We start from the raw sequence: 15,476 nt of genomic DNA, 5'->3' as shown, positions 1-15,476 counted from the left end.
CTGTAATGCTATAAATCACTGTGCTATTCTGGCACAAAATGTTACTCAGGTAAATATCCATCGTTGTACATTTTCCCTCTAGAGAGCTATGAGTCACATTTTATTGTTCAGAAAGAAAGCCTGGTACCAGTCATATTTTTCTGGGTTTTTTTGTTGTTGTTGTTTGGTGTCTATTATTTAAAGCTACACTTTAGTACTTATTAGATACAATGTCTTTGAATAGAAAACATCTTTGAATAGAAAACATGCGCATGTGCTCAGACATTCGTAAACCGTAGGTCACTAAGAAATCACTGATGTCCAATTGAATGTTTTTATTAATCGTCACTTTGTGAAATGGTGTCCGCAACAACATAGATAGGATTTACAGGCAACGGCAAACGGCTTAGTTGAAGCAAATCCCTGACTTTATTAGGTCAAATGCAAGAGAGAAGCAACTGCTCAGCAAAAGCCAGCCAAAACACAGCTTTGGATCACATCAATTTTGACGCTTTATCCATTTTCTGTGATGTATCAAATTGTCCTTCAAAATTGTACATGATTCAACTTTTTGATGGGTTCGATCTAAAAAAAAAGAAAAACCTCTAGCTGATTTTCAGAGCTTGAACTGCTGCTTCCTCTATCAACTGCATCAGTCGGGGTTTGATCAGAGAAGCCAGAACCACTAGGAAATACACGGAAGAGGGATTTATTAAAGGCATTTGAGCTTACACAGTGACACAATACAAATCCACCTCATCAGCTCATTGCTCAACTTGTAACTTATCTGATTTCCATTTTTCCCCCCTCTGAATACTTCCCTAAGAATACTAAGGGAAACTACCAAATCTCCATGCAATATACATTCAAGAGAACAGAGCAACAACGTGATTCAGAATGGTATCTGGATACCAACTCCAGGAGAGTTCCTCCAACCTTTCGGTAAAATAGTCATAAAAATTCCATAGAAAACAAAATGTATAAAAGCAAAAATTAAAAGTGGCAGACAATACGATACGACAACTTGGAAGAACTCTATGAAATTTTAAAGCATGTGGAGTAAGATGGATGAGAATCTCCCTGTTACAGGTTGAAATGCGTCCCCCAAAAATGATATGTTTAAGCCTGGTAGAATACTCAAATTTCATTCATCTAAGCAAACTTCATTTCACACTTCAGGAAGCAGAGAAGCACAAAGCAACAGGGCTGTGAGCTTTTGTAAAAGAAGGCAACCAGCGAATAAGGAAAGAGAACTTGGCATACGTCGGTTGGCTGGGGTTGCATATCTACCTTTATTTGTTACAAGGAAATCATTACTGTCCTTGGCAGTTGAGGACTGGTTGGCCAGACATAACGGCATTTCTGGTCAAGGGAAGTATTCTCATGGACCTAAAAGTTATCTAAGTTTGGGTTTGCTGATATGGCATCCCAGCAGGAATGGCTCCATCTTGAGTTTAGTAACTTATTTCAACAAGTCTTAACCTCCAGTACCTCCCAATGTGGCCTTATTTGTATACAGAGTCTTTACAGAGATAATCAAGTTAAAAATGAGGTCATTAGGGTGGCCCTAATCCAGTAGAACAAAGCGCCCTTATGAAAAGCTGTAACTTGGACATTCGCAGAGGGAAGACAGTGTGAAACAGAGAGAGAAGATGGCCATTTGGCTGGAGTGATGTGTCTCCAAGCCAAGGAATTGCCGGGATTGCCGGCAAGCACCAGAAGCTAGAGGAGGCAAAGACGGGTGCTCCTCCGAAGGCTTCGGGGAGAGGCTGGCCCTGCTGGCACCTTGGTCTCAGACTTTAGCCTCTAGAACACTGAGGCAACACATTTCTGTTGTTTTCAGCCAGCTAGTTTTTGGTACTTCATTAGAGCAGCCCCTGGGAGCACTAACAATGGCTCCTCACAGAGCAAACTTCATAACCTGGTCCCCCGCCAGCTCTTTTTCACGTATTCTTCATCCTAGGTCACCCGCTTCAGGCTGGTGTGTGCGCTGCACGAAAAGCTCCCACGGGTACCCATCCTCTGCCTTGCGGATTCTTTCAGACTTGCCTCCCGTGCGCACTCGCTAACAACCCTTGTTCATCGGTCCCGTCCTTTCTCGCTCTTTCTCCCATTCCTAAGTTGGCTCCCACCTTCAGTTTGGCCCCTTTCACAGGCAGCTCAGTTCTGGACTCTCTCCCCTCCCAACTCTGTCCTTTTTCCCTTTCTTGAGACCAGACCACACCGCGTGGTCCCCGGATTCGGAGCACCCCGGCACCTGGGACACGCCCCATTCTTGCCGCCCTCACCCTGCCCACAGCCAGATTTGAAAACAGCATCATAAACTGATAGGAAGACCAATAAAATTTTTTCTAGATAACTGAACTTGAACTTTAAAGCACCAAAACATTAAAAAAAAATTTTTACCATTTTAGATAGAAATCTTTCTAATAAATACATAAATAAAATAACCAAACTGGTGAATAGTTTTTTGACTTGCTGATTCAGGATCATATTAAGAACATCAATTATTATCCTAATTAGGTGTGTAATGCAGTCAGAGCCTATTAAATGCACTCATTTTTTTTTTTTTAATTTCAGAGAACTCTTCCCAATTTTAACATGTTTAAAATTTTCTATTATTTATTTCTGGCATCAGTTAGTGTGGTAACTTCTCTACTTCTAATTTGTTCCTTTTAACCAGCATAGTCCAAGGATATCCAGTAGCTTATTAGAGTTATGTTTATGAACACAGAGAACTGCCTGAATTTTCTTCAATGGAGGACTTGTTGCCCAGCAACAGGTTTAGTCTCAGCTCCAGTGAAAGCTGCCTCATATAAGGGTACCCCCTTCCCAGGGGAACTCACGTGCAATAACTGGTAGATATATGTATGTACATATGTGTGTGTGTGAGAGAGAGAGAGAGATGATATTTGATAGACCATTTCAGACAGCTGATTGGTTGTTTGAGAAGAATTTGCCTAAATATCCTAAAATCTCACCGCAACTCTTCCTGTATTTCATTACATTTGACAAAACCTGTTTTTCCAAAGCAGTACTATTTTGTGTCCTGAACATACTACACTGGTATTCTAAAATTCTTACACATGAACAGATTTTATTTTTGAAGTTTTTAGTTCTTACTGATTTTATGTAAATGTGTCATTTCTTGATTAAATAAGAATTAATTTTACTTTTGACTTAACTGGCAATTTAATTAAAAGAACTTTCATCACAATTTAAATTTATGTCAGGTGTTTCTTAGCAAATTCAGCTGATTTAGGTGTCTAAAATTATTTAGACATAATTTTCTATTATGTCTTTTCAGTTGGTAATTGGGGTTATGGAATTTAAATTTGAGCATGTGTCTTTTTTGGGCAATTAAGGTGAATTATGTACTGAAAACTTGCTGCCTCTACTTAGCCATGCTGTGGCTCCACAACAGAACGGAGGAAGAAACTTGGCATCCATCATTCTCATCATGTTGCAATGAAGATATTTTGAAATAACCTAGAGCAATATTTTTCTTAGATTGTCAACTGCTCAGAAAAAAAGAGATCACTTGCTTTTAAAAGGTCTACATACCATTGAATATAATTTGGTCTTAAAGTTTCTTGATCATGATGATGATGATAATGATGGTCAAAAGTATTGCGGTAGAGCTTCATGGCGAGGAGAAATATGTAGGATTACAGTAGCATCGATCATTGCTAAGACTGTATTAGCTGTACATGAGTTATTTAAAAACCTTAAAAATAAACTGGCTATACTCCAATAAAAATGCTTTTAAGAAGATTCTCAATGTTTTACTCACTTATTTCATATTAAATTATACCTATTATACTGACATCCAATTTAAGACCTGTTTTAAACCCCAAATTTAGAATGCCATATCTCTTCTTAAGTTTTAAAAGCAGGTGCTCTGGGGAAAATATCATGAAGATTCTTCAAAGGGGAAAAAAAATACTCCAGTGCAGTCTTGACCAAACACTGAAAAAGACTGTCAAGCTGAACAGTTGACTGATGGTGACCCCAGTTAAGATGTCTGTTCTTAGCTGTATTTTTCAGAGCATCAAAGTCACTTTGCAGTCTCCTGGTAAACTGTCAGATCTGTCTGGAATTGCTGATAGGTTCCATCTATTCATGAAAAGTTAAAAAAACAAAAACTACCAATAAACTTTGGCCTTTGAATTTGAGTTCTCATCAAAGAGAAGTCATTGTGTATGTTTTCTTTCCTAACAGCATTTACCCTCTTAGCTAACTGCCTGAATTACTCTCTACAAGGGAAGCAAATTTCAGAATAAGTCCAAACTGTTAGAACAGATATCTGAAACAACTAAGAATTCAACCAATATACAATTTTAAGTTTAAAAAAATCGTAAGACTTAAAATTTTAGAATTACTGTTTATGGACCAATTGATTTAAGAGCTGTCACAGTGCTTTTCAGCACTAGAGTATCTTGAGAATAAAGACGTAGCTAAGATATACTTAACTTAGAACAGAAACTATATGAGGGAGCAGGAAAACACTAACCCTGTAAAAGCATTTTCTTCTCCTCAGTTCAATCCGGGGAGCATTGCAGCACGAGAGTCCCAGAGTAAGAATAATCGTCATTAGAAGTCGTACCTGTTGGGTGGTGCAGACGAACCCTGGAGCTTGCAAGACAGGCAAGTCACAAGGGAATGGGGGCCCAGGTAAGAGACTGCATGACAAGGATTCAAGCAAGTCAAAGAGAATTGTTAACCAGTGCAAGGCACCAGCAGCAAAAACTGAACTCAAGACTTCTGGAGGAACTTTTTACAACCAAGTCTGCACCCGTCTCTGTGTACTTAATACCAGCCCAACTAGGGAAGGCTTATGCACTGACATGACTCCTGATCCTTTGTATAAATGCAGTACTGAAAAATATTTGACTCCATGATACCATCTATGGCTGCTGTTGGAATGAAGGGAAACGCCAAGAGAGTGATAGTTCTGATCACTTCTGAGTATCAGTGACATCCATCACTTCAACTACGTAGACCCTCTTTCTTCTTTTGTGCCTTTGACAGTGTTGGCAACTTATAATTCTAATCTTGGAAGACAGAGAGCACTTCCTCCAATTCCATGCAATATTCTCATAGGAGAAAATGTGGGGAATAAATTTGTTAAGATAAGGATTCTATTATTCATACACAATTAGGTGAATCTGATATGGGAAATATTGCTTAAGTCAGTTACTTTATGATTGTTTTCATGGGTGAATATAAACTTAGAGAAATATAAGTATCTGAGTTTTCAGAATAATGTAATGTAATAGAAGATATAACACCACTCTTTCCCAAAAATAATCCAGTCTGGCTCCTGTTAAAATTTGTGCCTTTTAAAATTATAATGATAAACTTTTGTACAAAAAAAATGGGGAAAATCAAACTATGAGTATTCAAGAAATCGTTAACTACCTCTTCCTAAATGCATGAGTGTATGTTAGCCCCACAATTACAGTTGTTCTTTAGGTGATCTGATGTTTTATGTCAAAAATTGAACTGCTGAAATAAACACCCCTAAGGAAGAAGTTAGTGAATGTACAATCCTCTCATTACTTCAAAATTAGAAACAGGCTAGGTCCTTGGGATTATTGGGGAAGGGCATGGCAGCATGGCCGTGAAACTGAGTTGTGGCATGAGTTAGAACAAATGACTGACCTAATTGTTACTTAAGTCAGACAATTAGTAGATAAAAGCACCCACGTGACATCAGAAAAAGTCAAAAGCAGATAAAACATGGGGGAAAAGTTAGTACTGAATTCAAGAGAACCAAGTTCACTACTACCCCAAAAAACCAAGTCAGGTACAAAAAGGGTCACAGGAAAACATGGAATGTTGACTTGTTTTCCGGGAGAATAGCCAGTCTGAAATGATGAGGACAGGCTATGACCTGTACATTCAGAGGACTAGATCCAAGTGGACTAATCCATTTCTCTGAAGAATCCCTATGGGGCAAGAGAAGCATTTCCAAAGCTTTAAAGGCAGTTAAGGCCACATCAAGCCCAACTCTTGGGGAGCATACTTTAATTCTTATTATGTCCCCAGTCCATAGAAAGGTGCCTGGTACATAGTAGACAATGAATATTGTTACTTAATACACAAGAGCTCATTAGACGTATCTGTGTTCTCATGGGTTCAAAATTGTCAGTGGGCCTTTGTTAAATAATACAGCAATCCTGTTTCACCTGATTATAACACTTCATAGTTCATGAAGGACTCCCACCAATATTATCCCATTTGACCCTCAAAACCATTCTAAAGTAAGTAGTACCTGTAATTATCATTCCATTGATGTGAAAAACTGAAGCTCAGAGAGACTGAGTGACTTTTCAAACAGACTTACAGTAATTAGAGGAAGTAGAATTAGAAATTAGATTTCTTGGATCTAAGTCCTTTTCTCTTGTGGTAGAACTCTGGTGTTCAGTGTTAGAAAAAATCCAGTTGACTTTTTTCTCTTCTGCTGGCTGAGAAAGAAAGGCATATATCTAACTTCCTGCAAATTCTTCTCAAATACAGATCACATCTTCAGCCCAACATCAAATACAATGCAGAGCACAAATAAGATACTTTACAAAAGGAGGCAGACTGTTGAAAGCATTTCCTCTAAGATTAGGAACAAGACAAGAATGTCCACTCTTGCCAATTTATTCAACATAATATTGGCAGTCCTGGCCATAGAAATCAGACAAGAAAAAGAAATAAAAGGAGCCTAAATCAGAAAGAAAAGTAAAACTGTCACTATTTGCAGATGATATAATACTATACTATGTAGAGAAAACCATAACACATTAAACAAATAGGGGAAAGACTTGTACTTTGAAAACTATAAGACATTGATGAAAGAAATTGAAGATGACACAAACAAATGAAAAGACACACTGTTCTCATGGATTCGAAGAGTTAATGTTAAAATGATCATAATACCCAAGACAATTGACACACTCAATGCAGCTCCGATCAAAATACCAGAGACATATTTTTACAGAAATAAGAACATATAATTCTAAAATTTGTATGAAAACACAAAAGACCCCCAAATAATGAAAGCAGCCTTGAGAAAGAAAAATAAACCTGGAGGTATCACACTCCCTGATTTCAAACTACCTAAAAAGCTACGGCAATCAAAATAGTATGGCACTGGCACAAAAACAGACACACAGAACAGTGGGACAGAATACAGAACCCAGAAATAAACCTACCCTTATACAGTCAATTAATCTACAACACAGCAGGCAAGAATACACGATGACAAAAAGACAATCTCTTCAATAAGTGGTTCTGGGAAAACTGGACAGCTACATGCAAAAGAATCAAACTGGACTGCTTTTTCACATCATATACAAAAGTAAATTCAAAATGGATTAAGTACTTAAATATAAGACCTGAAACCATAAAATACCTATAGGAAAACATAGACAGTACACTCTCTGACGTTGGTCTTAGCAGTATTTTTTGGATGTTTTCCCAGGCAAGAGAAAGAAAGACAAAAAATAAACAAATGAAACTACATCAAACTAAAAAGCTTTTGCATAGTGAAGAAAACTATCAACAAAACAAAAAGACAGCTTAATAAGCAGTAGAAGATATTTACAAACAGTATATCCGATGAGGATACACCTGATTTAAAAGTTGGCAGAGGAGCTGAATTCCAAAGAAGACATACATATAGCCAACAGGCATGTGAAAAGATGCTCAGCATCATTAGCCATCAGGGAACTCCAAGTCAAAACCACAGTGGGACACCACTTTATACCTGTCAGAGTGGCTATTATCAAGAAGACAGCAAATAATCAGTGTTGGTGAGGATGTGGGAAAAAGAAAACCCTCACACGCTGTTGGTGAAAATGTAAATTGGTGCAGCCACTGCAGAAAACAGTATGAAGTTTCCTAAAAAACTAAAAACATAACTTTGATTTAAACCAGCAATTTCATTTCTGTGTATTTTCCCAAAGAAAACAATAAAAATTGGAAAAGATATATGCACCTCTATGTTCACTGCAACATTATTTACAATGCCAAGATATGGAAGCAACCTAAGTGTCCATCAGTAGATGAATGAATATAAAGAAAATGTGGTATATTATATACACATTTTTTCAATGGAATATTACTCACCCATAAAAATGAAATCTTGCCATTTGTGGCAATATGGATATATCTAGAGGTAAGTGAAATAAGTCAAACAAAGAAAGACAAATACCGCATGATCTCATTTATATGTAGACTCTCAGAAAACAAAAAAAAAACAATACAAAACAAAAACAGACTATGGATATAGAGAACAAATGGATAGTTGCCAGAGGGGAAGAGGGTGGAGGGTGGGCAAAACAGGTGAAGGAGATTAAGAGGTTACAGACCTTCAGTTTATAATACATAAGTCACAGGGATGTGATACATAGAAGGACCATAAGGAATATGGCCAATCATATTGTAATAAATTTGTATGGAGACAGATGGTTACTAGTCTTGTCAAGGTGATCATTTCATAATGCATGTCAATGCCATCACTATGCAGTATGCCTGAAACTAACATCATAATATTATATGTCAACATATTTCAATTTAAAACAAGGAGGCAGAATATTAAATGAACATAGGCATTTGTTATAAAGTCAAAGAAATTACAAGACATGAATCTAGTCTCAGATAAAACATAAGATGTAAGTGTACAACATGTTTTCCAGAAAAATGAGAGTGAAGAAAACAAGGGACTATTTGCTACCACAAGGTACAGAAATCCTGTTTATGAAACACCATTCAGTTTCCTGCTATTATACCCTTCTTTGCAACATAACAAAAGCCAAAGAGTATTAAAAATTAATTTTTTAAAGAACTGAGTTGTAAATAAAATTTTAAAGGTTATTTTAACCAGAAATTTAAAAAATAAACTTTTTATATTAGATTCTTCCCTCTTGATTTTGAGTTTAAAAAGAAGATTGTAGCAAAATACTGTATGAAGATGGTTGTCTAAATTTCAGAACAAATTGGGACAAGTTGTCTAAGTTTCAGAACAAATTGAAACCTTTCATTAAAAAGTGAGCAATATTTTCAGAGTTGTTTTTCTCTACCTAACCCTGTTAAGATGTTTGGTATAAATGTGCTCCACTGCTCCAGGGGCAAATGAAGAGGTACCTCTACTTCAAAATGGGGGAATTCTGGTATCTCTCTCATCCCCTAAACATAACAGTCAACCCCAGAGCACATTCCTTTTGACATCTCCTCTATCTTTGTTATCGCCTGGGGTAACAACATCTATCTAAACAAAGATCCAGATTGTCTTTCTAAGAGTTAGTTCTCTGGGCAACTGGCTTTCCAGCTGCCTCTTCACTAGGGCATTCCCACCAAACACCTATGCTGGGTAACGTTGCACACATGAAACTGGAGACAAATGTGGATGTTGAGAGCTACTCCCCCAGGTGGTTTGTCCCCAAAGGACCACGCTATGACTTCTCACAAAAGTTCTTTTCTTATTGCTCCCGTCCCCAGTAGGAAACCCCTCTTTTGCTAGGGCCATTAATAATTCTGTATCATTTGGTTAGAGTGACAGCTTAATTCCACAGTGTTAAACCCAACCAGATAAAGCCGATGTATCTGGCCAAACTACTGACCCTTCTCCAGCAACTAATACATTTCAGGGTGGCATTCGGTGTTGTATTTTTTTTTTCTGCTTCAACCCCCAACTCTTGCTATAGATTACCCCATCTGTTCTCTGTGGCTGGACATTCGTGGCTCAATGACCATATCCTAGGCAGGAGCCACAACACACTCTTAAGAGTAGGGGAAACAACCAGTCACCCCAGCAATACCCATAGCTCTCGAGTCAGAGGGTTTATTCCAATCCAATGGTACTCGTCATTAAAAGAATAGATGTCCTGTACTCTTAGAGTGCAAATACAAATAATCAGAGAAATTCTGGCATAGCTGTCCCTTTAATGACTGCCCCATTTAATTTCTTATTTCCTAAGGTGAGTGGCCATATTCAACTATACTCTTAGTAACTAAAGTTTTCAACTCTTACTGACATTAGTCTTACAGTCTTTTTCATATACAGTTGACCCTTGAACAAGCAGAGATTATGGGCACCAACCCTCCCTGTAGTCAGAAATCCCTGTAAAACGTTAGAGTCAAAGATGAGCTTCCACTCAACCAACCACTGATCATGTAGAACTGTAGTATGTATCTACCGAAAGAAATCTGTGTATATGTGTCAAGTTCCAGCCTGTGTTGTTCAAGGGTCAACTGTGATTTGTATACATTTTATACTCCTGTTTATTTATTATTTTTTTTTATTGAGTTACAGTCATTTTACAATGTTGTGTCAATTTCCAGTGTGGAGCACAATTTTTCAGTTATACATGAACATACAGATATTCATTGTCACATTCTTTTTCACTGTGAGCTACCACAAGATCTTGTATATATTTCCCTGTGCTATACAGTATAATCTTGTTTATTTATTCTGCATATGTCTGTCAGTATCTACAGATTTCAAACTCCCAGTTTGTACTTTCCCATCCCCCTCCCCCTTGGCAACCACAAGTTTGTATTCTATGTCTATGAGTCTGTTTCTGTTTTGTATTTATGTTCATTTCTTTCTTTCTTTCTTTCTTCCTTTCTCTTTCTTTCTTCCTTTCTTTCTTCCTTTCTTTCTTTCTTTCTTTCTTTCTTTCTTTCTTTCTTTCTTTCTTTCTTTCTTTCTTTCTTTCTTTCTTTCTTTCCTTTTTTTAGATTCCACATATGAGTGAACTCATGGTATTTTTCTTTCTCTTTCTGGCTTACTTCACTTAGAATGACATTCTCCAGGGACATCCATGTTGCTGCAAATGGCATTATGTTGTCATTTATGGCTGAATAGTATTCCATTGTATAAATACACCACATCTTCCTTATCTAGTCATCTGTCAATGGACATTTAGGCTGTTTCCATGTCTTGGCTATTGTAAATAGTGCAGCTATGAACATTGGGGTGCAGGTGTCTTTTTGAAGTAGGGTTCCTTCTAGATAAATGCCCAGGAGCGGGATTCCTGGGTCATATGGTAAGTCTATTCCTAGTCTTTTGACAGTTTTCCACAGTGGCTGCACCAAACTGCATTCCCACCAGCATTATAGGAGGGTTCCCTTTTCTCCACAGCCTCTCTAGCATTTGTCATTTGTTACACACCTGTTTAAATATGACTGATAAAATTGTAAATGATTTTGGCTGGACAAAAACTCCCACATCATAGAAAGAAGACAGGAAAAAGACATGAATGAAGACAGTGTATGATGTCCATAATAAAGAATATCATCAGAGTCCTTGTGCAAATTTAATCTAAATGAATTGAATAAGGGGAAAGATGGACATCTGAAGAGAAAGACAGACATTTGCTGATTGTGAACATTCTGAGGAGGGTCATCACACCTTCAAGATGATGGCAGAGTGGTATCTGTCAATCAGTGCTTTCTAGTTTCCTCCCCCTCACTCCAAAAATCACCTATACTTGAGGGTGAGTCCAGAGAAATTATCATATTTTATTTTAGCCTTCACCTCTATGGCTCAGCTATGTTGGGGATGGATGTGCAGACCATACAGAATTGATCACTTAGCTGGTCTAACAGCTGAAATTATGGGAAGGAGTGTGTCTCCTCAGGTAAAAATGAATAAGAATGGAACACGGTTAGTGTTCAGATTCAGTTTTGTTCATTCAGCATATAATTCCTTTTTCAAATAAAGTTCTGTCTACAGAAAATGTACAGATTTATGCTGCAAATGGATGATACGTTTGTACTACTCTTGTTGAACATGGTCAGGGAAATTCCTGAACTTGAATTCACAATTTGACATATGTGGATCAGTAGAAGAGAGAGTAAGAATCTTTGAGGACAACAGTTAATTCAAAACATCAGTGTAACCTGCACACTGTTATTCATCAATCCACTCATCTGTTTAAAAACACTTGTATCCAGTCACTATGATACAGTCCTTATTACTCATCTGCTTTATCCCCTGCCCCCTGTTCCTTCCACCTGTAAGGGTCTCTTCCCTCTTTCTGTGCGGGACCCGAGCATGATCGTCCCTATTCTGACAGACTTATTTTCCTCTTTCCCAAACAATTCGGTGCTCCTCCAGTAGGCCTCCACTGCATTTGCACAAAAACTCCAACTCAGAGCTCACGCCATTTCATTTTATATACTTCTCCCTCCACTCCTAGACCTGCTCCTCCTAGGACAGGTACCTCGTCATCATCCAGTGTTTATTCAACCTTGTACCTACAAGGTGAAGTATAATGCCTGAGAGGTATTAAGTACTCAGTAAATGTCTACAGAGTGATCAATTGATTGAATGTTAGAAAGTAGAAGTATACTCATTTAGCTGTTTTGAAGTATATTGAATTTTTCCCTTGTTTATTTTCAGCTGACTGAAATTAACAATGGAAGGGAAGCAGCTGTAAAAATTCTGAAGAAAAACATCAGTCTTCAAATATCTGAGTAGTAGATTATTCCTCTAAAATTTTTTTCTGTAAGGATTGCTTCACAGGTAAACGAGGTATTTTTGGAGTCTTATTAGATCATCAGTATTTTCTTCACTTTTTATAGAACTGATTTATGTATTTATTTGCTCATATTTATTCATTCATGACTCATGAATATGAGTCCATGAATAAAACCACAAATAGCCTATAGGCAATAGAAATAAATTTTAATTTGAAATAAAAATAGTTGATGGAAAGTGTATGAGGAGGCTCAAAGAATTGTCTAGAGGCTGGAGGCTCACGATGGGAGGTGGGCAGGAGCCAAAGGGCTGCAGAGAATAGGCAGCAGAAACCAAAACAGCAGTCTTCAGCATAAACCGTTCTGGGGATCATTTCACTGTTACATCAGTCACTCCTCCCCTGCCAGCACTACTTGCTTATGTATTAAAGTTCTACAGGTGGAGGTTGACCAGGCTTAGGTTCATGAGCCCATCACCCAGCAGGGGGAGGGAGGTCCTCAATACTTCTGCTTTCATAGGGGAGAACGGTACCAGTATCGCCGCCCACCAAGACTGCACAATGGAAAAGCAGCAGTCCCACAAAACAAAGGCAGGTTGCCGTTAGGAAAGGAAACTGATGCTATCCAGACAGAAGGGTTATAAGTATTCCTTATAAATATGTTTTGAAATATTATATGCAAAACTATCTTCAAAAACCTGTAAAGACGTGGAAGATAAACCAGATATGAATCCTGCCTCACACTATCACAGTAGCCTGAAAAATTGAACTTAATGGCAATTTCACGTGGTTCAACCTAAACTTAGGCTACACAGATAATACACCATTAAATTACCAAATCCTGAGGGTCAATAGGCAGCTTATACTCAGTTTTTATTTCTGTTACCATTCTTCCCAAATTTACAATAGATACGCTAATTGAGTGTGCTCTGTTTGTCAGCATCAGCCTCTACTTACTGAAGCATTCATCTTTATTTCTTTTACCTAAGTAATAGGAATTTAGTGGCGCCTGCAGACTCAAAGCGAAATAATTTCGCGGCGTGTTTTATATCTGATATTATTAAAATGAGGACATTTAATGTATGCAAATAAACATGGAGAATGAAAGTGGACTATCTGGCCAGTAAGAATTAGCCCAAGGGAAATTTTTCTAAGATTACTATATAAGAGCATTGAATGGCTTTCAAAGGTAATTATCATGCAAAATGATTGTGCAAGTTGCTCAAGGTAGAGTAATATATCCAGAGTAGTAAGCAGGAAATATTTCTTTTCAAGAAAATTACATAAATATCAATGGGAGAAAAAGTAATAATTGAAACCATAGTATTGCATTGTATCAAGGATCAGCACCCTTCTAAAATCTGTGCCAAAATTCAAAGCTCTACCCTTCTGGTTCCTCAGGATCATGGGGAATATGGTTACCATGTCAACTTACTGAAACAATGTTTCCATGCCAACTGATGACTAGTAAAAGGGTGTCATTTTCCCAAGTCTCTCCTTGAGACAGCTCTCATGCAGTGAACCTAATTGAGCATGGTAAAGGGGCGCCTGGCAATGCCTGCCCACCCCCCTCCAACCTCAGTTACTGAGATCCGATCAGTTTGACTCTGAGTTGGATGAATGTATTGATGCCTGCGTCACGGAGCCAGAGTATCCTTGTGACACGGAAGATTTAATCAACTTTTCACACACCCAATGTATCCTCAGAAACTTTAAAAAAGGGCAGGGAGGACTTCTTTCTAAAATTTTTATATATTTATGCTTTGGTTGCAAGTATTTTAAAGTACTGAATTTCTTTCTTTTTTTTTTTTTTCAATATTTTAAGGGTGAAATTTGGGTCTGTGTCAGGAATCCCTAAGACTACACCCAGGTTCATTGAGTCATTAAAAAGATCACCAGACTCAGAAAATCTGTTAAAATCACATTTATGGCTTATTATTGCAAAGGTATCAATTAAAATCAGCAGAGGAAAAAGGGTTTTATGGTACAAACTCCAGGAGAAATCAGACACAAGTTTCACGTGTCCTCTCTCAGTGGATTCGCTTAGATACACTTAACTCTCCCAGTAACAATGTGTGACTACATGTGTCTGGCGTTGCCGACCAGGAAAACTCACCTAGCCTCCAAGTCCAGGGCTTTTAGTGGGGAGGTGGCAGGGGGTGGGGGGAGTCAGTGACAGTGACACAGACACTTGGTGCTTGTTTGCATGACTCACTTCAGCTACTCAGATTCTAGCCCCTCACAGAGCAAAAACAAATGTTCACTGTAAGTCATATTGTTTACATAAATTTTCTGATCAAACTGGTACCTCATGGTCTACACCCTCAGGCATACAAAAACACTTTTATTAGGCAAATATTCCAAGACTTAGAGCTCATCTCCCAAGAGCTGGCCAAGGGTCAGTCCTGAAGACAAGCTTTTCTTGGGAGTGTGCAGGATTTGAGCAGCCCTGGGTTACTTCCTTGTGTGACAGATCTCTAATTGTTATATAAAACATACTTCCTTTTCTTATATGCCAATAATTTTATCTGAGCACATGGCAAGACAATTAAAAACATTTCCCATCTTTTCTTACAGCTAATCGTGACTAAGTGACCAAATTCTCCCCAACAGATTACATGAAATTCCCACCATACTGCTTAAAAGGACATTCCTTTCCCTGGGCTTCCTTTGTTTGTTCATTTCTGTGGGCATGATGGGTCAGCATCTCAGCTTCAACCTATGACCCAGAAAGTCTGTATCTGACAACATATCCCAACAAGTTCTCACCCATGTCCATAGGGAACATTTACAAAGATGTTCATCAAGCATTGTTTGAGGCAGCAGCATTTTGGAAGCAACCTCATTGTCTGTCACCAGAAGAACAGATAAACAAAATGTGGTGGATTCATCCCAGTCAAGGTGATGCTCAAAATATGGAACAAATTTTGTGACATCAGTCCCAGTCAGTCAAAATGAATATCAGCCTTGGCACTAGAGCAGGGTCCTAGAGACGTCCCATCTCCCCTCCCCAAAAAAGAG

Source organism: Camelus dromedarius, chromosome 30 (assembly GCF_036321535.1).
Source record: "Camelus dromedarius isolate mCamDro1 chromosome 30, mCamDro1.pat, whole genome shotgun sequence".
Taxonomy (NCBI): Eukaryota; Metazoa; Chordata; class Mammalia; order Artiodactyla; family Camelidae; genus Camelus; species Camelus dromedarius.
The sequence above is the reverse complement of the archived record's forward strand: the minus strand, read 5'-3'. Positions refer to the sequence as shown.